Below are 27,534 nucleotides of genomic sequence, written 5' to 3'. Positions count from 1 at the left end.
TTCATATTACAATATCTATCTTTCATAAATCCAATGAATTCTCGAAGCTATCATTTCAGGCTTTTTCAATTGTTTGTTAAGACAAAAGGATTGTCTCTGCTTTCGTTGTTTGAGCCATTGTGTAATCTTATCGACAGTTGTGACCAGAAACAGTATTCATTCATTGTTAGTTTTGTTTGTATTTTTACGTGACTTGTCATACCATATTAAAAACTGTGATGAACACTGCCAACTTCAGACACCTAATGCAATTAAAGAAGGGCAATAAGAGCCGTAAAATTGTTATTTAGCTAAAAAAATTAAAAGTAAATGACTAATATACGTCAAGTTTTGTATTGTTTAATAGAAGCGTATAATCTAGCAGATGTCACCTTAAGTATGCCTTTCTTATAAAACTCTTTCAACATCTAATAAACTTAAATGGCGTCATCCTGATAATCAACAGCAAAGCAAGATATCAATTTAATTAATATAAGTAGTTTCATTAAGTTTGTGACAACGTAACGAACAATATTTTTTTAGTGGAATGGAGTGTTATTCCCATTAATAATCCCATTTAATTGGTCATTGCAAATAGCATTCTAAGTTTTTAAATGTATTAACATCCTGGGAAACCGATTTAAGAGACTATTACTGCAGATTACTTTGGAGCTAAGCTATCACTCAACCAAATGAATGTTGACGGAAGGCATGCAACTGTGAACGTAGCCAGCACAATTAAAACGGTTTGTAATCGTCCGTATGTGGAAGATTTTAATTCACTCCCTCTTTAGAATTCGAGTCTATTCTTATTTGCAATGAAAATAGTGAATTTACATTCTATTTTAATGGAATGTGCTAAAAGAAAAAGATGTGATATTTAGTTATAAATTTAACAATACCCAGCAAGGGTAGACGTTTTTATTTATTTAACAGTTAAATTAGGCCGGTTGATAAAATACGTTGTTTGAATAAAGCATGAAGTGCAAAATGATAATTTTGCCGTAAGGTATACGCTTCAATCAGTTACAGTTGCTGTGATTGGATGTTAGCTGTGAGCTCGTTGTCCAAACATCGTTTTATCCGGACACCCTCGGGGCTGCCCTGTAATGGTGAAAAATCGTTTTATATCTTTTTGTTGCTGTTAAAATTTTGGACAGACTATTTTTTAGAAGCTTAGATTTAAATTGGATTCTGTAACATAACCTACATTATTGATTGCTTAAAACAAATCTTTTGTAGTTATTATATCATATGAGAATCTGTGCTAAAAACCATTAAAATATATTAAACATTATGTTAGAGATAAGTCTAATGGAATGTTATTTTAATTAATTATGAGTTGTAAAATATTTACTCTTTAAGTTTCGAAATATAAAAACATATATTAAGTTTTTCTGCATAAAATATAAAAGTATTATAAGCATGTCACATATTGTTTTGTATAAAATATTCAAATTATTGAGATATAACCACGATAAAAATAATAGTTCAATAAACACGTAAGCAATAATGGATGAATAAATGTATTCATGCTGCGACTTGTAAATGCAAGGTCAAAGTATAATAGAATATATTTTTCGGTAATGCTTATATAAATCACGAATAAGGAATCTTCTAGATTTCATATTATGTTGGATATGTATGCTACTAACGAAGCCCTATAGCGTGAAATATCACTTTCGTTCTTGATTTGGTTCGTGCAATAATAAATAGCAGAACAAAAAATGATACAGTATACATTCATAACTGTTTTATTTTTATTTCGCTAGCGCTTACATGAAAGTAATTGATTTTAACTCAAAACATTAAGTTTTAGGACAAATATCACTACTATACGATACATTATTATATTTTTAACAAAATTTTTAATCATAACACCATAATACTTTACAGCTTTGTAAAACATATTTGGTACACATGTTTCTTAAAAGATACAATGTACATATTAGAGAAAACTTCAGAAGGATCAATCGATAAGTTACACGTGGGTGTTAGAAGAGGGGAGACTGTGTTCATTTTTATAGAGTGTGCTCGTATTCAGATGAAGATGATGATAGTATTTACCCCTACAGTTTACCCCTTTTTTTAGTAAGTCCACTTGAACATTACCTCTTATACAAACGATAAATAGCAAAATAAAAAGGGCTATTTTGATCACCTGTTTGTTTTAATTATTGACGATTCAAATAGACCGAGGTTCTAATGAATGCAGCTGAGGTCGAGAAGTGTCCGTCAGAGATGGGTACAATAGTGTATGTGGAGATAATCTATACTTTATAAAGATTTGCTTTTATAATATTTAGGTTATAAATAACAATCCATGTCATAAGTTACTTACCAGTTTATAAGTATTAATGACCTTGGATTTCTAAATGTCTCCGACCTAAAATAAAACTTTATTAATGTAAATGTGGGCCTTTTTAGCAAAAAAATAATATATTGTGATTTTTATAGTCATATGTACTTTCTAACAGTATTTGAGGCCACTGACGGAAGGTGAAGGAAAACATCGTGACTAAACCTGGACTTATAAGTTATAATTTCAAATTATAAGTTTGATATCGCAAACCCGTCTTGAGCAACCGTGGCGATTAATGTTCAAACCTTCTCCATCCGAGAAGAGGCTTATGCTCAGCAGTGGGCTTCCGATAGGCTGATGATGATGATGTTGAGATGCCAAGTGAAAAGACTTTTGTTGATGGTAAAAAACGCGCTTGCATTTTTGAGGCGTTAACTTTAAAAAATTTAAGAAAACCCCATATAGAAACCCCTGTCTTGATCGATGTTGTCTCAGACGAGCATCCATTAACCATTACTCTTACAACATGGTCCCTCAGAAATTCAGAAATCCAGACTCAGTTAAAAAACTTACCGAAAAGATTATCATATCATACCCTGTTGAGAGATTTAGAAATGTCAAGTAAAAGTGTTAGTGTTTCACCTTTATTCTTTAGAGCTTTCCACCATAAATATATGGTGTGTATCAAAAGATTCGCGTTAACAGAGCCTGAACAGCTTCCTTTCTTCGGCACGGATACGACGTTGGCAAGCTCCCAAGATTTAGGCACCACCTAAATCTATGGAACTTTAAAGAATATTGGAATGACCTTCTGATTATATTCTAATTAGTAATGTTAACGGATAACTGTCTAGGAGTATAGTAAACGAGAAATAGTAAAGAAAAAATATGGTTTTCAACGTCAGTATTATATTTAATTCTAAAACCTTGTTGATAATTTAAGTGGTTCTTCCTAGGTTGGGAAAACCACCTGAATTTTCAACAATTGTGAGTGTAATAGACTTTGGAAACATATTTGAAATCGTTAATAACAAGGAGTTTATGAAAATGTATTTCTTATTTCGTAGAACGCACCGTTAGCAGAATACAAGGGAATTAGTGTGAAATTTTTGAACTAACTACTTTTAAACACACAATAAATTTAAAATATACAAATATTTACTGTTTACTTTGGAACTCTACATTTATTACTTCACTTCCTTTTTATTACGAAGGTTGAAAAATTATTAAATATTTTTTAATTAATAACATTTAAGCAAAGAGAGACATTCAAATTTAAAAATTGTACGACAAAGAAAACGGTAGTTAAGATAACCAGTATAAAGAAATATTGAATATAAAGAAAAGTTAATTAAGGCATTATATAAATAAAGTGCCGCCTGAAGAACTCAGATAACAGCAAAGCTAAAGAAGAGTGTTGCTTAATAAAGCAATACTAAAGTTTGAAAAATAAAAGTTATAGTTATGATATTTCAGAAAAATGGTTTATAATTAAATAAAAATGATAATAGTTAGAAATTGAATACAAGAAAGAAATGTTATTTGACTTAGTTATTTCAGTAGTCACAGGATTGAGGAAGAGCTAAACAATGGCTCGAGCGAGTGAAAGTATATGTATTCCTCGAACCGATTGGTAAAGATGCTCACCTGTCATGTGTGCTTCAATGTGTATCTGCACAAAATTAAGCGGAAAGATTTACCATTAAGCTACTTTTGTATTGTACTGTGTTGCTCAGGATACAGTAGCTTATATCCTAAGAACGTGGTCACCGTGGTCTAACCAGAAGTCCACGTTAATGGCCACCCTCGAACCGAATCTTCCACTTGTGGGTTTTTTGGTTGACATGTTTTCGAGTAAGGGCCTGGGCGGCAACCACATCCACCTGTAAAATTTTCAATACATAAAAAGTGATGGTAAAACGTCAACGAAAGGATGAAAACGAATTCACGCTACGAGAAGGTATGACGCTCTTCACGCACTTTTAACCAGAGACTAGTCGACTACTGATGTAGAGTCACCATCATCGATATTGCACTAAGACACCGTATTCAACGGGTGGATATTTTCGCATGATGGATTAGTCCGGCTAGATTTTTGCAATAATTTGGGGGTCATAACTAATTTCCAACTATTGAGGTGGTCCTACTGATGGTAGCGTGGTTAAAGGGGGACTCTTGCTGGACCCTACGCACACACACACACACACACACATAAGTATATAAATATGTTTAAACTGGACTGAGGTATTGGGAAAAAAGTTACAAGCTCAAAAAATCTGAGTTTCAGTTGCGTTGTTCTACAATATTTTTTTCATAGTAACAATATGAATAACATAATTTTATTAAATGAAAAAGTGAGTTAAAATGTTGTATGTACGTTGTATCTGTAAATAAAAACAGTAAAATTCAACAAGAGATAATTGGGCAGGTCTGATATTACAGCTTGATTAATTACATTATAAATCAGACGGAAATCCCGTCCTTAATGTGAAAATAAAAACGGCAATTTAGATTAAACAAAACGATTTGCTGTTTCTACAATTAATAATGTGATTTTAACGCCCCATGAAAGGAACACTATCAGTATATTTAATAACAACATACTTTAAAATAAAGGTATAAATATGATTTATATAACGAATTAAATGAGTTTTGATAAATACATAGAAAATTCATAATTTCCAACATAAACATGTTTTCGCGTCGTAACGTAGTTATATCGCTGTAATAAATAACACAGTACAATTTATCACAAAGTTTTAAATTTGTTATTAATGCAACGTTACTTAATGCATAATTTTAAATTCCATTATTTTATATTGGACACATATTTTATGTTAATTGTGATCATACAGGAACCTTTTGCTAAAAACTTTTACAGGTTTCTTAAATATACATTAACGTGTGTAAGAACATAAAAATATTTTATTTTTAATTTTTATTATCAACAAACGTTAAAATTTTAAGGAAATTCTGTTTTTAATTTAACTTTCATAAACTGTCTGTATAATCCCCGACAATCCGATTTGTATTGGATTTTCACTGCACGACAGAGGACTTTATAATACAAAGGTAATTGTAATTTTTCGTCCAGAATTGTTGAGTTTTTCTCGCGATGGACCCGGCACCCGCACGGTGAATCCCTTGAATGCTAAGAAGTTTCATTTCATAACAAAGATACATTTTTGCATCTTTACAAATGGGTTATATGAAGTTTATAATTAATGAAACAATATTGCGTTTTCCTTGTTTTGCAAAGCTGGATAAAAATCAATAATAAATATAATTGTCAATACCATAATTTGAAAATGTTAAGAATGTTTCGTTATTTATTATATTGGACAATCATATGTATATAAAAAAACTATTGGTAATATAATTATATCACCAATAGATTTATATCTTTCAGAATTTGCAAGCACATTATATTATATCGTGGTATTAGATAGTTCACAATTAAATTCAACGGTAATGGACGAGAAACAATTCCAATTTATCACAGTTCGATAGGAAATACACTGCAAAGGTATATTCCGTTTGCGTCTTTATATAAAAATCAAATTTTCTTGTTCAATGAATTATTTTCTACCGATAAAAACTGCAGACTCAATACATATTATGACATTGCTTTAATATCAACAAACTACAACTGTATAAACGTATAATAAGTTAAAAAACATATCTTATCAGAACGTGACATGCCGACCTATAATTAAAGTTAAGAAAATTATTCATACATTAATTTTTTTCTCTAATAAGCTATACACATATGTTAATAAACTTTTCATAATGTAAAGGAATAAACCAGAATGATTTAACGCTTGGAACGCTAAGTTATGCAATTAAAATTAATTGCGAAAACGCTCTGTTGTCCGTTCTTGCTGTTGCTAGTCGGAGACGTAGTTGTTTGCGGCTTAATTTAATTTGATTATATTTTATTAGCTGTGGAGAAAATGGAGTCAATTATTTTCTTTATGTGTCCTTCACCTATAAAACCTTCCAATAATAAGAATTCCTAATAAGTAAATATAAGTCAATTCAAGAGTAAAATAAAATACTTAAAACAATGACCCACGATAAGCATTCGAGGAACTGTGTACGTAATAATAGTCTAACAGGTTAATTATCAAAGAAAGTGGCATCAGACCCAAGAGAAGAATGTTAAAATACTTTTTCACTACATTGTAGAATAGTCATACTACTTCATATGATATCCAAATTTATTGTTAATCCTTAAAGACAATTCTCATATTCAAGGGAAGAATTAACTTTATGATATGTGTTAAATGTGTAGGGGTAGGTCAGAATACCAGAATTGAAGTATATGGCAATCAATTAATAAACCCTGGGAACCGAAATTCGATAGAAACGTTAGTTTATGTTAATTAATGACGAGTTTATTAGTTTAAAGTCCCTGGAGAAACTGAATAACCAGGATTTTGATAAAGACCATGCCCGCGTTTGACAAATTTACACATGTTTAAAAAAAGAAGCATCACTTTAATTTTGTGTACGACGATTTTTTTACAGCAATCATTCAAAAACGCAGACACAATTAAAATCCAAGAAACAAAACTAGTTTTCAAAATCATCCTTTTGTCGAACTCTTGTTTAAGCATTTATTCTATTTGTCTTGGAATAGCAATGGAAATCAATCATTACTAAGTAAATTTAGCAATGAACAAAAGAATATTAAGAAAAGTATTTTTTAAGTAACTTAAAATAACTTATTTATAATTTCATTCATATTATATGATATTCATACATATGTTTATCGTTAACATAATTCAGTTTAAAAAGTTTTTTTTTATTATAATTTAATATTGTTACACTATACTTTTTAGGTGGTCGAGCCTAGCTGTGGTCAAGTTACTACAGCTTGAACATGGACTGGCTCGACCGGGGAAGTACCACCCTCTCACAGAAGATCGGCGTGAAGTAGCCTTTAGTGACTCCGTTTCGTCCGATGAGTGAGAGAGCCGGTTGCCCTTTTCCCTTTCCCACCCTTTCCTGCCATTCCCTTATTCCCACCCCTCCCTTATCCTCAAAAATCAAGGTTGGCAACGCATTCGCAACATCTATGTTCCGGATGTCGACGGGCGACGGTCACTACTGCCCATCAAGTAGGCCGTCTGCTCTTTTTCCACCTAGCACATAGAAAAAATAAATAATAGCATTTGACTTAGGTTAAAAATTATCACTGTTGCACGGTGATTAAAATTAATCATTTACTTTTCGAGTAGGTGAAGCGATTTTAATGCTTTTTTTATTTGAAACCTGGTGCTCTCCTTGAGGTCCCATTTCAATTTGGTCCAGTTCTAACAATGGCAACCATAAGAAAACCACATAAGTTTAAAATTTGCGTTTAGTATGTGTGCGACAAATGAACGAGTAACTTCAACGCCAACCGATTTAGATTTATTTATTCATAAGGGTAGACTTCACAAATGGTCCCATGATGATTACAATAAGGCCTGATTATGGATCCCTGAGAAAATTTTGGAAAATCCTAAAAATGTGTAATATGTGTGATACATAATAAATACACTTTCAAGTTATGGCTTTACTTAAGATTTATTATATTCGACCTTCGTTGTCGGAAGACAGATTTGAAAAACTCGTTAATAAACGACTTCAAAAGAAGTGGAGGTTGTGAATTAGTCGGAATCTTTTTTTATGTATGGTCTTCGATTTCACGAATATTCCCAACCAATTTAAAAAATTCTTATTTAATCTGAATTATTGTATCCCCTAAGTGCTCTTATGTTTATAAAGACAGGTTTTTTTTTATGGGATCTTCTAAAAATTTTAAGAAATCAAAAAAGTGAAGGAAAATTTTAGGGAAATCGATTTTTTTTATATAAAAGCCCATTTTAGATGTATTTCTTCACATTTTTCGGAAAGCTCTTGAAGAGATCTTGCTGTATTTCTTTATTAATCTTTAGATGCTAATTTTTATCAATTTCAAACTCCTTAGCTCGTCATTTCTCATACAAAATGCACGTGTCCCCTTGTCTTGAAACTTTATCCTACGTACCTATTCGATAAATACACTAAAAGGCAAGAAATAAAATTATTCTTATGTGAAAAATTTTACTTCAAAAAACAACAAAGAAACACAGAAACTAAGAAACAAATAATAATTTTACATTTAAATACTATTTCCTAACCTAAACTTTCTGAAAATTTATTTTAAATATCTGCCGAAAAATTTACTGAACACTTAATTTAGATAAATGAACTCTATTTTTATTAACTTTCCAATAATTCAATTTCCTTTTCTCTCTCATGAGGCGATCATGGTAACCCACCCCGACCGCCTCCTCATGGCTGAGGGAAGTGATCATGGTTGGTTGGCTCTTGCTAACACAGCCCTCCATGCCACTAGATTGTGAGACAAATGGATATTGGTCTGCATCATCTTCTCTGTGACCACCTCAATTTCAATGGTCCATGGCATTGGGTTACGTCTTCTTCTCCACTTCCCCTCCATGCATCCAGAGAGTATTAGTTGCTCTAGACTATCCAATCCACCTCTAGTCACATGACCGAAGAACGTGAGAGCTTGCTGTGTGAAGATAGAGAATAGCCTACCAAGATTTTCCTTAAAAATAGATGCGGTAATATCCGGGTCTTTTTCGTACCAGACTTTTAGAGTCCATTTAATACTCATGTTCCCTGAAACCGACTGACAAGCCGAAGTCGGGATATCATATCTGCTGCCAAAGCTCGACTTTAATACTTGTCTACCCACCACCCGGGGGACAAATCCAGGGTAGTAAAAAGTAGTTCCTGTGGACGCGAGCATTACCATCCCCCAGATTAATTAACTAAAAACAAATATATAATAGAAGAATACTAACCTGACCTAAAAGTAACATAAAATTAAATAACCTACTTTAATTCTCATATAACACGATAAATTCAATAAATAACAAGTAGTCAGTATGAGACTAAAACTAAATATCGTTTAATCTCACTAAAAATCTAGTCACCAATAGTAATATTAAGGTGCAATTATTCTGATTTTAAACCATGATGTAAATTAAATTAGTTAAAAATAATGATTAGTAGCAGAAAATCAATGAATAACATCAAATGTGTTTTATGTATCAATGATTGTATATTGTTTTATACTATATATCTCATGTAACCCTCGGTATGTGCTAACGAAATTTCTGCAAATAAAAATAAATGACCAATACAATTCGAAACCCCTACAAAACCCACGGTCCGATGAACTGATAAGTTACGTCCATGTTTATCCTTCTCGATTCTCAGGCGGCCCATATTCCCTTACATTAGGAATCAATACTTATCTTTTTTCTGTAAAACCATGACGTCAATGTAATCCAAACGGAGACAGAGGTGAATAGTCGCCAAGGGATTGTAGAATGATTTCTAAGATATACAAAAAATATATAAATGAGTTTAGTTCGACAATAAGTCGAAATCAAGATAGAATATGACAATTAATTGAAAACCTTTCAAATTTTATAATTTAATGTTAGTTATTTTAAGTGTATATATAAAACCTTCAGGTTTTTCTTCCACTAACTTATATTTTTATAAAACGATATTTATAATTCTCAGGACATAAATAAGTATTTGTTTAATTTAGCACGAGTTCTTACATTTCCACGTTTTTGCAATTAAATTTAAAACAAATATAACGCATCTAGAATACTTACAGCGTCTGCCATAGAGATACAGGGAGTAGGAGTAGTTCGTGCGAATAAATTTCACAAATCCGCGTGCGGGCTCCGTTGATCTACATCGGGACCTAATGCACCAATATGTCGCTGGGGCTTAGTCGCCAGTGTCGGGATAGAGTCTGCTATTAGCGCAAAACTGGCTCGATGCTTTACAGATGTGAAATTGTAATTTTAACTTCAAAGTTCATTTCGTTCTTTCTTTTAAATTTTTAAAATTTTTACCTCGTAACTTAATTGTGAGTTTGAGATTTTTATTTGTGTACAATAATTCCTAATAAATGGTTTTCATAATAAGAAAGAGCTGAATGGAGTTGTTTTTATAAGCATTAGACTAAAATTTTTAATGAATGTCTCTTATTATTATTATATTAATAAAAAAAGTATGTTTGATATTGAAATGCAAATTAAAATTTGAATTGGATCTGATCGATTGTAAATGTCAAGATATGGTTGTATACTTAGGCACAATTTAATTGTTTACAATAACAGTTATCTACGGAGTTTCGCGAAGTAATCAAAGTAAATATTATTCCTCTAACTGACTTCTCTGATAAATTTGAAATTCAAATTGCGATTCATGATTCGATTAAAATTTGCGTTTCTGTGCTAGATGCTTAAGTAGCTTCGGACCAATTCTCATTACTTAATGTATAACAGTAAAATTAACAAATAATTTTATTCTGACTTTATTCACTTCGTGTAGGTTTAATACACATATTTTATTTGGTTCATTATTCCTTAATATTTTAATGTGCCATCTGTGGTCACAATAATTATTTATTCACTTTTGTGTAATAGTTTTGGATACTATATTTGTTTTATTTTGTTAGTAGTAAAGATTTATCTTCAACTGTCTTTATGTTTTTTCAATACTCTACTTCTATTAAGGTTATAGGTGGTAGAGCCTAGCTGTGATCAGTCACTACATCTCGAACATGGGCTGGCTCGACCGGGAAAGTACCACCCTCTCACAGAAGATCGGCGTGCAGCGGTCTTTAATGTCTGCGTTTCGTGCGATGAGTTAGAGAGTCGGTTGCCCTTTCCCTATTCCCACCCTTTCCTACCATTTTCCTAATCCCAGCCCTCCCTTTTCATCAACAACCAAGGTCGGCAACGCATCCGCAACATCTTTGTTGCGGATGTCCATAGGCGTCAGTCAAACGGTCACAACTACCCAAGTAGGCCGTCTGCTCGTTTGCCACATTTACATAAAAAAGGTATTGTGATATGACTGGCCTGTTAATATTTTTCTCATATACTTTTTGAACTAACCTATTAATTTGACTTGCAATTTATTGATACTAAAGAATAAAAAACAAATAGTATCAGCCATTTAATTTTCTTTAGGTAATGATAAAGTTTTATAGTGATAAATTATTGTGTCTCTCCAATATGTTTTGATGCTATTAATGACTGTACATTATAAATAGTACACCATCGTTTATTAACCATGAGTTTGAAACTATATTGATATTTATTGCATTCAGATTTATATATATTTATGTTTAAAATTTAAAGTATATTCATGATGTAATAAAAAAAATGGCTTTAAGATTCAACTTAAACAAATAAAATAGTTTGAAAACAACAACACATTTGTAAGTATTGGTTAAAACCTAAAATATCCGGACACATTTTAAGGTTCTCCAACTGCATGGTACATTAAATCCAAACATAGAATACGTTTTGTTACTTTATTAGCTAGCGCGATGAATACAGTCTGCATTTTAGCAGGGATCTGTATTCTGTACTTAAATTATAATAACCTAACACATGTAGCAATATTATTAATAGCCACAAATTGCATAACTTAATTAAATATTCACTAATAAAGCACTCCATCTATATTATATATTTGTTATCTTTAATTATGTAAGTACTAGTTACTAAATTGGAAATATTGTGTTAAATGGGATACCATCGAGATATGTTGCGATATAACATTATATTAATATTAATATATATTCATCAAAACAACTGAGACGTGCCACTTTTTTCATAAACAAATATAGTTTGACTATATGCAAATATAATATTATGTCTAATGTTGGTTACTTTTATTGAATGAACTTAAAGTTTTAATATATTTCTCAAATCTTTAAAATAAACTAGTTCTTTCAATTTACCGTCACCATATTTCTTTTTATTTATTCATTCTGTACATTTTACTTTCATTTATAACGCTTACACACCCTTTTATTACATATATATGCATATATATCCCTATCTAATAAAGAAGTTTTAGCATTTCAAGTGACATAATTTATAATGGAATCTTTGTCCTCTCAACAAAGTTAGTGACAGCTATAAAGCATCAACTAATTTATCAAACTCTCTCAAACAACGCGTGATTCCCTGTATGGTCAAATAATTTAATTTATCTATAACGGAAATTTAGCATAACATTATCTATATATACAAATTTCAACAGAACATATTAATACAACCAACGACAATTTTGCTTAAAATAATGTAATCTGAAAGAACACTCTGAAAAATAACTACCACACTGAAGTATGAGTGTCAATCAATTTAGGCAGTGGAGTGAGATAAAGAATGAGAGAAAAGATATATTTCGTTAAAACATACATTGCTGTAGATAATTTCAGCTTTTTTTAGAATTATTCCTTTTTTAACTGATTGTACCAAAATAGTTTTTCAATAATAAATAGTATCATAGCCGATGTATGTATAATAATAGTATCGATTTTGAAGCATCTCCTTTTCCCGAATATCTCAATGCTGTAACATGATAGTGTGAAATAGCAAATATTACAAACTTGCGCAATTGAAACTCTGATATTATAATCTCGGTTGCATTTGTGGCTGTTTTTGCCGCACTAGGACCATTAAACGTTTATATCTCCACAGAACAGTCGACGGCTTTTCGGTACAAGAAACATTGATTTCGTATCAGAGATATATCGTATTATACCCTATTACAATGATATACGGTTCAAAACGAATAGAAATTCAAGCTTAACATTATGTTCTATTGAAACTATTTTAATGGGATTGTCTGGTTGAAATTACACGCAGTGTGTTTTCAATAGTTTTAATGGAAGTGAAGTGAAATAGACGACTGTCTAAATACCAAAAATGGTTTATTACTGTGATATCATCTTATGTTGTTCCATTTTATTTGATTTTTTTCTCACTCGGTTGTAGTAACTAGTTCGAAATACGCTTTTAGATATTTATGTTATTGAAGAATGTTATTTATTCCATAATCTGCATTTTGTTAATAATTGATTTAAAAATCAGATAGAAGTAATTTTATTTTTAAATAAGAAAGGTTGCACTCGTTTGAAGTTTAATAGTAAAATGAAATATAAGAGCTAGTTAGTTGCTCTTTGATCTTTTTTATGTCTTATTATTTTAGCATAAGAATATTTAAAAAAGCTAAATAAAAGGAGTAAATTTATTATTATTAGTAAACTTATTAATTAGGCTTATAATTTCTTAAATAATTACACATATACAACATTGAAGGTCACTTCTCACATACATATTTTTGTTTGTGAAAAATTTAATTATCGGAATTTTTACGTTTTTAACGCAGTTGTGTTGATCCAACTCAGGTATCGGGTACTTGGACATGGAGGGTATTGGGACCCAAATCCAGATGTTATGCCGGCATTCAAAAGGGAGCCCAATTACTGGGTTAGCAACCCATGAAAGGCTGCCCTGTCAACTGAATATAACCTCAGGGTGGACTCCACGCACCATGAGGTGGTGCGGAAAGATGGAATCCCCGTAATTTCATCATCAAGCCTGACATGATAAGAATGGCATTTTCCATCAACTTCTCATCCATTTTAAAGACCTCAAATTTTCTACCCTCCGAATGGTGGTGGACACAGATTTGTACAAAATACTTTAATTGTATATCTATCCATTGCACAGTAGTGACCACGAGATGACTTCAGCCCCTTACCAAAGCTAGTCTTTTTTAATTGACTGACCAAGCTGGGAGATAAGCTTGGAATTTCGCCATATTGCTAAGATTTTGCCAATCTGAAAAGGAATCAGCAAGAAAGCCGTTATACAGCCGGCATAAAGTCGTTTTCCTGGATGTTCTACTGACAGCGGATCCGGACAAATACATCATCGAAGTTTCATGCACATTGCTAACCTTTGATCATTTTCTGGTTAAATCTAAATTTATATACCTTCCGCCTTATTACGTACGAATTTCAAGGTGAAAGACGAAGTCAGTAGATTGGGATAAAATGCTACATATCTTTTAACCTTATCCTTGGCTCCAGGTTTGCTTCTTATATACTACATTATACATATTATAGTGTTAATTCACTTATAATATTGATATAGAAGGGAGAATGTATGGCAATTTTAACAAAATAAAAATGAAATGAGTTTCAAATTGATATTTAAAATTTAAGGATTGTCCAGAATTACAGCGGGAAGAAAATTAGGCAGTAAAGTAAACGGTAGGAATATTAAGGAGTAGGTATATGTAATTCTTGCAAGTGGCTTTCAGGTATGTATAAGTGTGTTTTCATTAATAGATGTATATATGTAGTATATCATATGTCAGACGTACATCTCTTCTTTCTATCTGATTGAGACTACTATTAGTTATAAAAGCGCTTCTATTTTTTATTTTATTGCGTGTTATGACTTTATTTAACCTTGAGATACTATAATAAATAATATAACGGTTATTTTGCGAAATAACTTGTAGATCTAAATTATTTAAATAATAGAGGAACTACTTTTGAAATCGGTAAAAAGATTGAGGTTTACCGAGAACTATTCAATCTGGCGATAAACTACTAAAAATGAGAAAGAAAAATATACAAAAGAATAGCCCAATATTGCGGTTCTGCGCAATCGTAAGGCAACACACATGACGATCGTAAAAAATGTGAATGGCATATTGAAATATTTCTCGCGACCCTTTCTTCCAATTTTCCTTCTTGCTCCATGTAACGCCTGTATAAATCTGGCGGGGCGTTATTGTTTCGATTTGTGTTTATGGTGTTGGAAACACTGTTTGGATAATGAAAGATTATGAAAATTACGCTTTATCTCATTTTTAATAGATATATAGTATTAACCATTTAAAAACAGATTAATAGGGTGGCTTATATTTAAAAGCGGATACTTAATTACAGTCATTTATATTTATTATTATAATATTGATATTACTATCAAGTGTATTGAATTTCCTCATTAAGGCTGTATAATGAGTGTCGGATATTTTAATTGAATTTCATCTTGATAGTTATAACGATTCCACTAATTAATTAAAAGAAAAACACTTAATATTAATTATCAAATTTTGTAATAGTCATGAATAATCGGTCATGGCACATCCAACCATCAGCACAACAGTGGTGAGGTTTGTGGAACCCTTACCACTGTTGTGATACCAACTCGGAAAAAAAAATACATATAAAATCAGGATATCTGAATGAATGGCAATTTGTGAATAAATTTTGTACAAAATTACCAATGTTTTATAAACCCTTAACAAGCAAAATGTTGCATAAATATTTATGAAATCTTGCCATTAAATAAGTTTATGACTAGAATAACATACCCTTTATTTATTTATATTATTAATATTAAACGCTTTTTTTTCAATTATATGGAGTAAAGAATAAAACATAACCGAATATGACACAAATATTAAAAATTAAAATTTCGATCAGTAACATCACGTGAGTTGTTTACGTTTATATTCTAAAATGCAATTTGCGAGCCACTGTGGGAGCGGACTCCATTAGAATTTATGATACATGGGCCAGACAGTAATTAAAAGAGCCCACAGAGGAATCTAACATACTGTATTGCTGCCAAGTTATGGTATTAAGTCTGTGTACAGAGTGAGCTCGGAATAATCATGCTATGTTATATTGTATTAAATTTAACTACTAGCTCTATTTTATTCATATTATTTATAAGATTTAATAATAGTGTTCAATTTTAGCTAAAACTCTTGAAAAAAAAAAAATTGGTGAGTAATGTTGGCAAATTACTTTATTTTAACACATTTTTTTTTTAATTTTAAGTTAGTTTCAAGATTTTATATATTTTGTAATAAGATAAAGTAATAAGACCTAAGGAACAAAATATCCTCAATGAAATTCTCTTCAGACATATTTAATCACAAATTATAAGTCGAACAAAACATTTTTGCATTTCATCCTACTCTGGTCTAAGTATAATTAAAGTTTGTAAATATTTTTATTTACTTTTTAATCTCATGTTCTAAAAACATACATAACTTACTTACAAATTTATAAAGTAATAATACTTCATTTATCACTTCCAAATAGAAGAGGATCCGCATTGACTGTTGTACAAATTTTGTAGTATATGTACACATTCCAATGCCTTTTTATTTGTAAACTAATTTTGGTATTTGTTAAGATTTAATATCAAATTAGTTTTTTATAAACTCTATTAAGCCCGTTTGAAGTTGTTAGGAAGTTATCATGTAATTTGGAATAAGCTGCGAGCATAGTTAATATTGCAAACTTCACATATTTATACCCTTTAGTCAACAACACAGGGTTAACAAAAGTAATTAAAAAGATCATTCTAGCAGAGTAATAAACAAAGCTTCTCTTATTACCTCAAATACAGACAATGACTGTGGAATGAAATAAAATAGATAATAAACACTAATAAATAAACCATGAACATGAACAAATTCTAAAATACGCTAGTACATGTTTGTATTAAAAATGAATTGAACAATATCATTGCATGGATTGTGAAAGAATGTCAATTGAAATTGATGTCTAATCTAGGCGTTTTAAGAACAAGATATTATTACTAATCTAGATTAAGTTAAGATTAATTGTTGTTTTTGATGAACAAAGTACGGAAAAGAAACGTTTAAGGAAAGAAAATTGAGTTTTTGACGTACGTTATTCGGAATACTGGTTATATTTTTGCGTCGCATAAATGTAGGTTAAAAGTTTACAGTCTAAAGATTGTATTACCAAAATATAATTTTATTTTTAAATATAGCTCAGGTCATTAATGAAAGTAGACACACAAAATGGCAATTTATTTAATTAAGTAAGAATGGAGTTGTCATTCTTCTTCTTTATTTTATTTTAAATATAATTTGATATAAAATTAGTTGTAGCCAATGTTCAGTCTATAAATCTGTAAAAAAAAAATAGTACAATTCTATAATTTTTGCAAATAAACAAAAATGATTGAGTACATCTCGTTTGGTCAATCTAGATAAAAAATGGTTCAATGATATATTTCTAAATAACAACAAAAAATATAATATTAATACTATTGATAAATTCAGATACAATACTGCAATAAATTGTTTTTTCCTGCTTCGCGTACATTTTATTATTATTTATCATTTATTAGGAGAATTTTATTTTAGTGATAATTTTACTAATAATAACTTACTGTTTTGTATGTTATCGACTAAAACGGTCAAATTACTCGTTATCATGGGAATCGATGCGTAGACCGCTATAAATACAGCTTTAATTCGGCTAAGCTTGTCAAACTGGTTTCAGGGCTATCGAGCGCTTTTGGATTTTTACTATTTTACTAGCAAAAAAATTTCTTTAATAATTTTTGATCTCCTTTTTTCTAGATATGTTTTTAATTAAATTTCATGAGAATGGTTTCAAATATTTTTTGATATTTTTATGTTTCATCTCACAACTATATCATTGGTGCAAATTTAATAAAAGCTGAAAAACACAAACATTGTTTTATTTAATATAAAAACAGAAAATACCTTGTTATACATAATAAAATTCGTTTCGGTAACCCTAACTAACGTGAATGGCTGCTTTTATTACAAGCATGGGACTAATAAACCGTCGCCAGTTTTATTTCAAAGTTGCATCTTTGGAATTTCATGGATTTTGATAAACTCATAAAAAATGCTTAAACAAAAGCTGCTAAAGAACTAGAAAGAAAATTCTGCAATATATATAAAATTTCCAGACAGGAATACCATTAAGTTTCTCGGAAGCAGTTTAAAGTAGTAAAATTTTTAAGGTTTAAAGATTAAAAGGTTCGAATCAATAGGTAGTAAGCCGCATGTGCCCATTAATTTTATTTAATTGCAAACCCACCTTGTTCAATAGACAACAATGAATTGTGAACAAAAACAAGAAATAGTTTGTTCTACATTCGAAAGCAAACCAATTACCACCTTCCCTATAACATTAAAGTTAGGAGCATGTATACTTTAGGTTACACTATTGTTTTAAAAATAATTGTTATTTGCTACATGTTTTTATTTTTATGATAGAATACAAGGAATATTTCTACTGGAATAGTTTGAAAGTTGCAATTTAACGAGTTTATCTAAAAAAATGATTTAAATGTAATTAAATGTATTTGCTTTTAACATCTCACCGATTTTTTTTTACATTTATAGGTATGTATTCAGTACAAAATTCTACACATGTATGTAAGTTGCGATTGAGCCATATTTAATTATTTTTTCGTTTTGTGTTCTACTGACCCCACCGGTGAAGTATAAAATAAAAGAAAAAAAAACGTATCAATAACAGCAGAAAGGCATCTAAAAGTATAAAATTAAGAGTATGGAAGTTCACTTGAATGTACTTTCCTCACCATCATTGTAGTTCTTTCTTTATTTTTCTTTTCTATACATAGCCACTAGCCAGTTCAATTACGCCTTAGCATTTCTATATTATCATATTCAATATTAGAGATAAATATATATCTATTATTTTTTTGATTATTATTTTCTAAAGAAATATATATACGTAGTTGAAAGCCAGTTAAAGATTTTTACTTGTAATCCCTACATTATATATTAGTGTATGTTTTACAATTGTTTTTATTACTATATTTTAAAGAATTTCTGTATGTTATTTAGCTTAAAAAATATAATTTATAACATATTTATGATAACAAACATTCTGATATTATAGATCTAAAAGCGATCTATTAAAGTAACAGAATTCTACTTAAGGGACTAGAATAAATCCACTTAACCAGTCTATCTGCCAATAACATAATAGTGCAGGCAAATACGACAACGGACAAAATTGAATTCGTGTTGTAGTGGGAGTAACGACGACGTTTGAAGTCTCACGGGAACTCGTGGCTAGGATTGAGCTGACCTCTTTCGAAATCCGAGATATAAAATGAGTCACTGTAACGTTATTATAAAGAAAATTCTAAATTTGCAAAGAATAGTTACTTTAAGAATTAAACAAATTTATATTTCTTATAAACTCATAAACATAACAACGTTATTTTTCATTCCCTTAGTTTAAAGTTTTAAGTATATTAGTACTTAATAACTGCAAAAGCATAATTAATAATATAAAATTTTACAGCAATTAGGAAAAGTGGATTATTTAAATGATTTAACCATAGTTAAATACATATACTCGTATACCTAAAAACTCAAAAGTAATAACAATTGTTTGAAATAAAAAATAACAATAATCACATATTTATATAAAAACTTAAAATTCTTCAGTACACGTGGAAACTTCCTTTTTAAGAAACGATTGTCAGAACACTAAATAATGTTTTTTTTTCTAATCTTTTCAGCCTTTTCACTCTTTTTCTTTTAAACCCCCAAACTATAAGTCTAAGGAAACAGACGCTGGCAAACTATTCCAATTCTTTACTATGAACATGAGGAAAGAAGAAACGTACCGCTTCATACAAATCTGAGGCAGGTTTAAAATAAAATAAAGGAAGCCCACCGCGCGTCTGGTTGTCTGACATGTTGGAAATATGCAATGTAATCTCACCTTTATTATTTTAAGTTGGCAACAAGCCTTTTTATTTTTTTCATAAAGTGTTCATTCTATACTTTATGCCATGGTGGTTGTAATTGACAGTTCTAGTTGAACCGTTTGTTTGATACACAAAACTACATTTTCGCAACATAAAACTGCATTAGTTATTTTATCTCATCACGATATAAGAAGGAATTAAAGCGAATAATTCTTTCACAGTATATCCTATACAATAGAATAGAGTCCAAGAGTGAAGAGACATTTGGCAGAGCTTGCTCAAACGTGGTAAACGTATTACAATTGTTGTCTTGATTAAAAAGTCTCTTTCTGGAAATAACATCAAAATTTTTGTATTTACGAGGATTTATCAATGAAAAAGACGAGAAATGCTCATGTTTTTCACCCTGACCACATACTGTAGTGCGCACTTTGAACCTCAATAATTATTGACTGAGGACAGTCAGAGTATTCCGAGAATACTTTTCGAAAAGTTAGAGTACTGGTGAACGGACTCCTCTAGGGCTTAAAAGATATGTTTGAGTTTTGGTGGTTTTAAATTTTATAAGATTGGCATCTCTCCATAGGGACACTGCGTGAAGTGTGAAATTAATACGCTCGGTAGAGCACGGAAACACGGTAATATCCTCTCTTTCTAACTCTTATTGACCCTGACGGATCTTAGGACTATATTCATGTCATTGAGCAAGTGTGCTGTCATCTGCGTAACCAAAAACACCTGGAAAACTAAACCCCTGAGAAACACTAGCGTTGACCGGCATTGGCTCCGAAAAACAGCTATTAACAACTACTCGTAGTTTATGGTCCCTCAAAAAGTCTAAAATTTGGCAATCAGACGAAGGAATATGAGATAGCCAGAAGACTATCATGCCAGACCCTGTTGAAAGCTTTCGAGAACCCGATTGAAAATATGAGAGCTTCACCGTTGTTCTCTACAACTTTCACCCATAAATGTTTGGCGTGTATCGGGCATGCCATTAAGCTTCCGTTTAATATATGATCCATAATCTTATAAATTATGAAGTTAATTGGAATCAGACAATAAAAAGAGTGCCCACTGTAAAAATGCCAGCTAAAAGTACTTACGGCTGTCATATGCGATGACTTTTTGCAGTCGAGTGCAATGAATGCTATGCTTGGTAGCGATGAACTCTAGACTCGATAGCCTCCTTCTAAGAAACAGAAATTAGGGCGTTGAAGGCAAGGAAAGGAAGAAGCCATCAAATTATCAAGTCTCGGAGCTATTTGGGAGTTATGAGTCTGCCTTAAGTCACAGTTTCATTCGAAAGCGTTTAGCTATGACATTGAGGACTATCACTGGATTTCTGTGGGCGACCGGTCTCCTCGGTCGACTTTTTCACATAATCCTCTCGTTCTCGTTAGCAAGTGGATATGCATGATACTTTTCCCGCTTCCAAAAAAAGGTAGAAAACCTTTCCCAGCGTAAAACCAAATATTAGGAAAAACATGAAAAATAGTACTATGGAAATATAGCTTGAAGTGTTGTAAATACAAGACCCATATTTTTTGGTTCATTTTATTGTTCCAGAAAAGAATTTTTATTATATAATAAAATTAAAAATTAAGATATCAGACACAACTGTTCGGTTATAAGTTTAGTATATACTACTGTTTCTATATTAGTTTCATTTAGCGCACTAAGCTGTGGTTTAATTCAAATATGTACAGGTTTATATACTCCGCCTTTACGTTCTAGCTGGAATTAATTTAGAGCTTTCGTTGACGACCGAGATTGCGTTATTTCTTACTAATTTAATTAGATTTACTATTGCTACATAGTATGGTTACATAAATATTCTTTATGTGTATAACATTTCAAATATGGTAATTGTCCTAGGGCAACCTAAGTTTCAATTAAAAAACCTTGTATCTGAGTACTCATCCCGCCTCACCTGAGTCATCTTATTGTAACAATGGGCAAGAACTCATTATTTAGTTTGCCTATAGTAAAATCATTATTCATACAATTTCATCTAATCTAATTAAATATATTGTATAACAAAAATAAAAATACCAGTATCATTATTATTATTAAGTGCATGATATTTTACCCCTGTATGTAACGTATTGTAACCTAGTTTGCCTAGAATAAAAACATTACTCGCACACTGTCATCTAATGTTTTTAAATATCTTGAGAAATAAAACGACTCGCATAATTATTTAAGTGCATGGTAGTTTAGCCCTCTATTTAACAATAAGTTAATTTGTTTCCAATTTAAATACAATGTTTTATTAACAACAAGCATTTTTTATAGCTCGGTAAAAGGTAACGGAAGTGTCATAATAACTTAAAAAATCAATCGAATAAGTGTTTCCTCGGACCGCCGTAAATTCTATTTTAATACCTTTTTAGTGTGTATATGTATATTCTGTTTGTTATGATAGTTGATGAAATATTTTTTTGTGATGATGATGTTTTTAAGGAGAATTACATAGTTTTGATGAATATGGTAAAGATATATGCCGAATATATTTTATATCCACTCCGAAAAATTCTCCTAGACACTTTCTTTACATATAGCAGGATTAGGACGCGTGATCGTTTTAAGGTGTATGTTTTGTTCTCTGTATAATGCTCCCATCCATATCACACGAATGGGTGACCCCGCCCGCGTGATATATAATACAACTAAAACAGAATCAAGTGGTCCTCGATGTATCTAGCACCGTGTGACGTAACCGATAAATTAATTATCATTTTAATTAATGCATGCATAATAATTTATAACGTTCCTTTCTAAGAAGCAACTTTTAACAAAGTGGCAGTTTTCATATATCTTTATTCTTTAAATAAATTTCACAAATACATATACAAAAATATAATTAAAAAGTTGTACATAAATAAATAACCGAAACAGCCGCCATTATGCGCCCTTGTTTCTACAACTATAATATAAGAGAGAACGTGGATAATGTTCTTTGGAACAAGGCAGAATTTTGTCACACACGTAGTGGATTTCAATTTCATATTGACCCTTTTTGCATAACAGTTTTATTTTAGCAGCCTATAAGTTTACATATTTTGAAGTAATTCGTAATAAATTTGGGTGGTTAAAGAATAACATTGAAATCGGTATACATATATTAAGATAATAATTATGCCTTAAATCACATCTTTTGTACCTAAAAAGTAAACGAAACTACTGCAAGGAAATAAATTCATCCTAAATAAGGATGTTTTAAGAAATTTTATGTACAATATTATTGTTTTCGTAAACATAAAAAGAGAAAGACTCTTCATAAGTGAAAAGGCTGCGGTATATACTGTATAATTTCTTTTTCACAGTAAAACCAGCACGCTGCAAATTAATTATTTTCTTTATTGTGCAGCAACTGACGGATTGACTTGAATTAAAAATATGACTTTAAGATTGTATGCTCCAAATTAATTGACGGATTGGTATTTGGTTGGGTTATAAATTGATATACAAGAAGTTGAAAAACAAAAAAAAAACACAATTATTTCAGTGTTGGCTATAATTTTATTTATATTCTTTGGTCTAAAATACTATCAAATTAATTTGAAAACATGTAACAATAAAATATTACCAAAACTCTTCCACTCACTGGCCTTTCTGAATGTAGATAGAAATAAACGCTAGTTTTTAACAGCATATGAATTAATTAATTATTGATGTCATGTAATAGATTATTGATGAGGATAATTGCAGACGTACAAGTCTTTGACTCACATCGATCCTGATCACGTTTACCTTAAAGTATTTTTAAATTTTAATACAAATACGTTAACTATATAATCCTGACCATAAACAACGGTTTGTAATGTTATTTTGTGAATTATAAATAGTGTAAGTTGGTGAATTATAAATAAAAAAACAGAGTAGGTATATTTTACGTCAATGGAAACTTCGTAAAGCAGTGTATCAATGCACAAAATTTCGTAAAACATTATATCAATTCACATTACATTTCGTACGTACCTATATATGTATAAAATGCGTTCTCGACGCCATATATCCTTACAGTTTAGTTTCTATTCCAATTCCAATCTATTCTATTTTAGTTATCCAATTCTATTCTATTTTAGTTGTTTTGTGGTCTTGCATTATAGTTCAAAAAGGCTTATATTCATTATTGATGGATCGAGAGTAACTCAGCTGTTCACTGTCAATCTGATAAAATTTCATATATTATGAGACATTTTAAATTATATATAATAAGGTACTTTTTATTGACGATTTAAATAGCAAAACATGAAATAATATAATTAAATTTGCTTCCAAAAATCCTATTTTCCTATTTTAATAATAATAAAGATGAGCTTAATTTTCACTAGCGCTTTGTGATAGCGAAAACAAAAAATGTAAAAATCTGGACGACATCTGGAAATAGGGAAATTATGAAACCGAGATGAACGCAAGCATTCGCTTTTGTTCGCTCCACGGCTTTTGTTTTTAGTTTTCAGAATTTGATTGAAAATGAGTTTTGGTCGGTGTGTGCATTTTAAATGGGAACCTATTGTTTATACACTAAGATATTATATTTGCTATTTTGGAGAATTTAATTATTTATTTCGTTTTATTTTTAATGATATAAATTATAAACGAAACAATTTTAATAAAATTATATAGTTTAAAGTTTGGATATTGCCTATTAAATATTTAAATTAAATTTCAGTACAGAGGACTTTTGTAATATGCGAAGTTTGATTAGTTTTCAAATATGATCCAATTCAATGGAAATATTCAGCAAGCTCACTGTGTTTTCTAGTATGCGTATCAATTTATAACTTATACAACACTACCAAAAAGTACTATTTTATGTAAAATCATGATATGCCAATGTAATATTAATAAATACATATTTACGTATATTCGTAGATAATTGATATGAGAAAATTTTATTCAATAAATAAAAAACATTTCCAAATGCTGCTTTGAAGTCTAGCCGATTGATAGAGTCTTTATTTTAGTTTTATATCCCTAACAGGTTGACCAACAGTATTCCAGTTTAATTTAATAGATTTGTATTGTTTTTACTGCTATCATTCTCGATGGAATCCCTTTAGAATGATCGCTCGACCATGACATTGTTGTTGATTCCTTAAATTCATTTTATAACTTCTAGCTGATTGCAGACACAAAGTTATGTATTTTTACTATATTACATATTTTAGGTTAATCCAAAAGTTCCTTTTTATTTCTCATGTTTTCTAAATACCCCATTAGTTTTGTTAACAGTTTAAAACGAAAAAGTGCATTTTTATATTAAACTGTGAATTTTGTTTCAAATAGTGCATTTCAGACAATTAAATACATTTGTTTCTTAATTACTTGTTTCATAATTTGAAGTAAAAACATGATAAAAAAGTATCACAGTTCTAATGGGTATCTTTAGCCCTGTTTAGATTCACAAACTTTCATTTCATTGCAGCTTAGAGTTCTCATTCTTGTATGAGATGGTTATTTTAACTTGATATCAAGTGATTTTGAAATTTTTGATAATTATGGAAAGAAAATAATTGACGATAGTGTTCTTCAAGTATGTAAAAAAGCTTTTAATTTATTTTATACTGGTTCTACATCATTCTGTTTAAAGATTTCAATTCAAAGATGCCATATACTTAGGTCACATTTTTATATTAACTTTTGTGTTTTGCATTCATTTGTATAGATAGCAATTTAAGAAATATGTTTTTATAAGAAAGTACGTTTTATTTCGGTCGTAAAAGGTATAAATATAATACTATTTTTACACCTATGTTAAAGCAGTTTATTTTTTTATTTTAATATTTTGAAGGAATAGTATTATCATCATGACATTCATATAAAAGATAAATAATAGCCATAGAAGATAAATGAAATCATTTAAAGGAGTAAATAATTTGACAGGAAAACCACAATAACTAAAAAACTTTCTTTACTAAACGTTTCTTCTGAACTTTCAAACGAAGTTGAACTTGGATCACTCGGTCTTTTAGCAAACATTAACTCAACTGCTTTTGTAAAATCTGGTAAAAAGCATACATAACTGTCTTAATATTAAATATTACTGTATTTTCTTATAACATAATATTTTTTTATTATATATGTTTGGTCAGTTTAGAAATTTTGCAGTTATAAAATAATGCATTTATATCAATGGAATAGGAAACCATTTAATTTCGAATTCTATATTATATATCGTACTATTTGTTTCCCTCGTTTGGTTTCTAAGTGCTCTTTTCATTTTGTTTCCATCTTTTTTGATTTTATTTGTTAGGTAGATGAGCACTTAGGTTAATATAAAAATTATTTGTTTATGTTGGATTTTTCAGTTTATCTTTTAAAACGTCTAATGCTTGAAATGTTGCATAATTTATTAACTTTTATATTGCTCTGTATGAAAATGCGAAACACAACGCAAACACTTACATTATAAATTTCTTAAAAACAAACTTTAATTTTCTTGGTCTGGCGGAGATAAACAGCCAACATTAAAATTGAAAACTAAAAAAAATATAGCGTAATATATGTTCTAGCGGTTTTGTTTTTCAGCTTTTGTAATAAAGATTTGTCCGGAATATAAGCCAAACTCACCAAATACTACTTTGATTTCAGGTGGCAGTAAGTTGAATTGTGGTCTGTGTAAATAGCTTAAATAAATGACTGTTTACTTCGTTGCTTTACTTAATAATTTAAATCGTTACCTTGATACTTTACATATTTAATAATTTGTCTTTGAATTATGCACAGATTGCAATTTCTGTTGCAATTCAAATATTATGGTAAAAATGACAATAGTATGTAAGTAGTAATTTTTTTCGTTTTTGACTGTAGATAGACTGACTTTAAATCTATTTTACTAATAAACTGCTTATTTAACGGTGAGTCCATTCAAATATTTTTTAATTATGTTGTACAAATTAATATAGAAACTCTATGTTTACTCTTTATTATTTCGAGCTCTATTTTTTTATTAAGAAAGCAGTTCTTGAGTTCAATAGTTACTTATAAGTAAATACCAGTCTTGATGTGATCCTTCATTACATATATATGTGCTGGTAGTAGGGGGTTGTTCTCCTTTAACCCCCCTCCAGGAAAGAGGTGGTTGAAAGTGTGACGTCTATGTCTATGTGTATATACTTGGACGTCTCCATGTGTAAATGCGTGTCAATGTCAACCTACTTCAAAGTCTTCTTAAAAAGATGACACATAGTTTTTTCAGTCACTTTCGTTGTTTTGTTAAAATTTATTAACTCTTTGACTTCACTTAGAGAAAAACTGCATTCAACAGCTATTTGTTAAAATTATGAATAAAATATTAATTTCACTTTTCATCAAACGTTTTTATGGCTGCTTGTGAAAATGATTTTAATGTTCATAGCAATATTTACTACGATAGAAGATTTTTTTGAACTTCATTATTCAGATTGCTTTCAAATATAAATACTATCTTGAAATATAATTCTAGGAGTTTAATATTTTCTTAAATATTTTTATTACAAACTGACATTACTAGACTATGCTGTGTTTTTATACTTGAGAAAATGAAAACTTATAGTTACATTTGACTTACATTTCTTAGAAATTGATGTCCTTGATTAAATATTTAATTGCCGAGCATTGTGTTACTGTCGCCCGTTAATGTATTATGCGAACGCAACAAGTACACAGTCTATATATTTATGACCCTCTCGATAGTGATAAGCAGTTTGTGGTGAGCTGAGGCAGATAAGAATATTAAATGAAAGCGGTACAGACTCTTCACTCACTAAAATATATTGCAAAAATATTACTATTTCTAAA

Source organism: Danaus plexippus, chromosome 15 (assembly GCF_018135715.1).
Source record: "Danaus plexippus chromosome 15, MEX_DaPlex, whole genome shotgun sequence".
Taxonomy (NCBI): Eukaryota; Metazoa; Arthropoda; class Insecta; order Lepidoptera; family Nymphalidae; genus Danaus; species Danaus plexippus.
The sequence above is the reverse complement of the archived record's forward strand: the minus strand, read 5'-3'. Positions refer to the sequence as shown.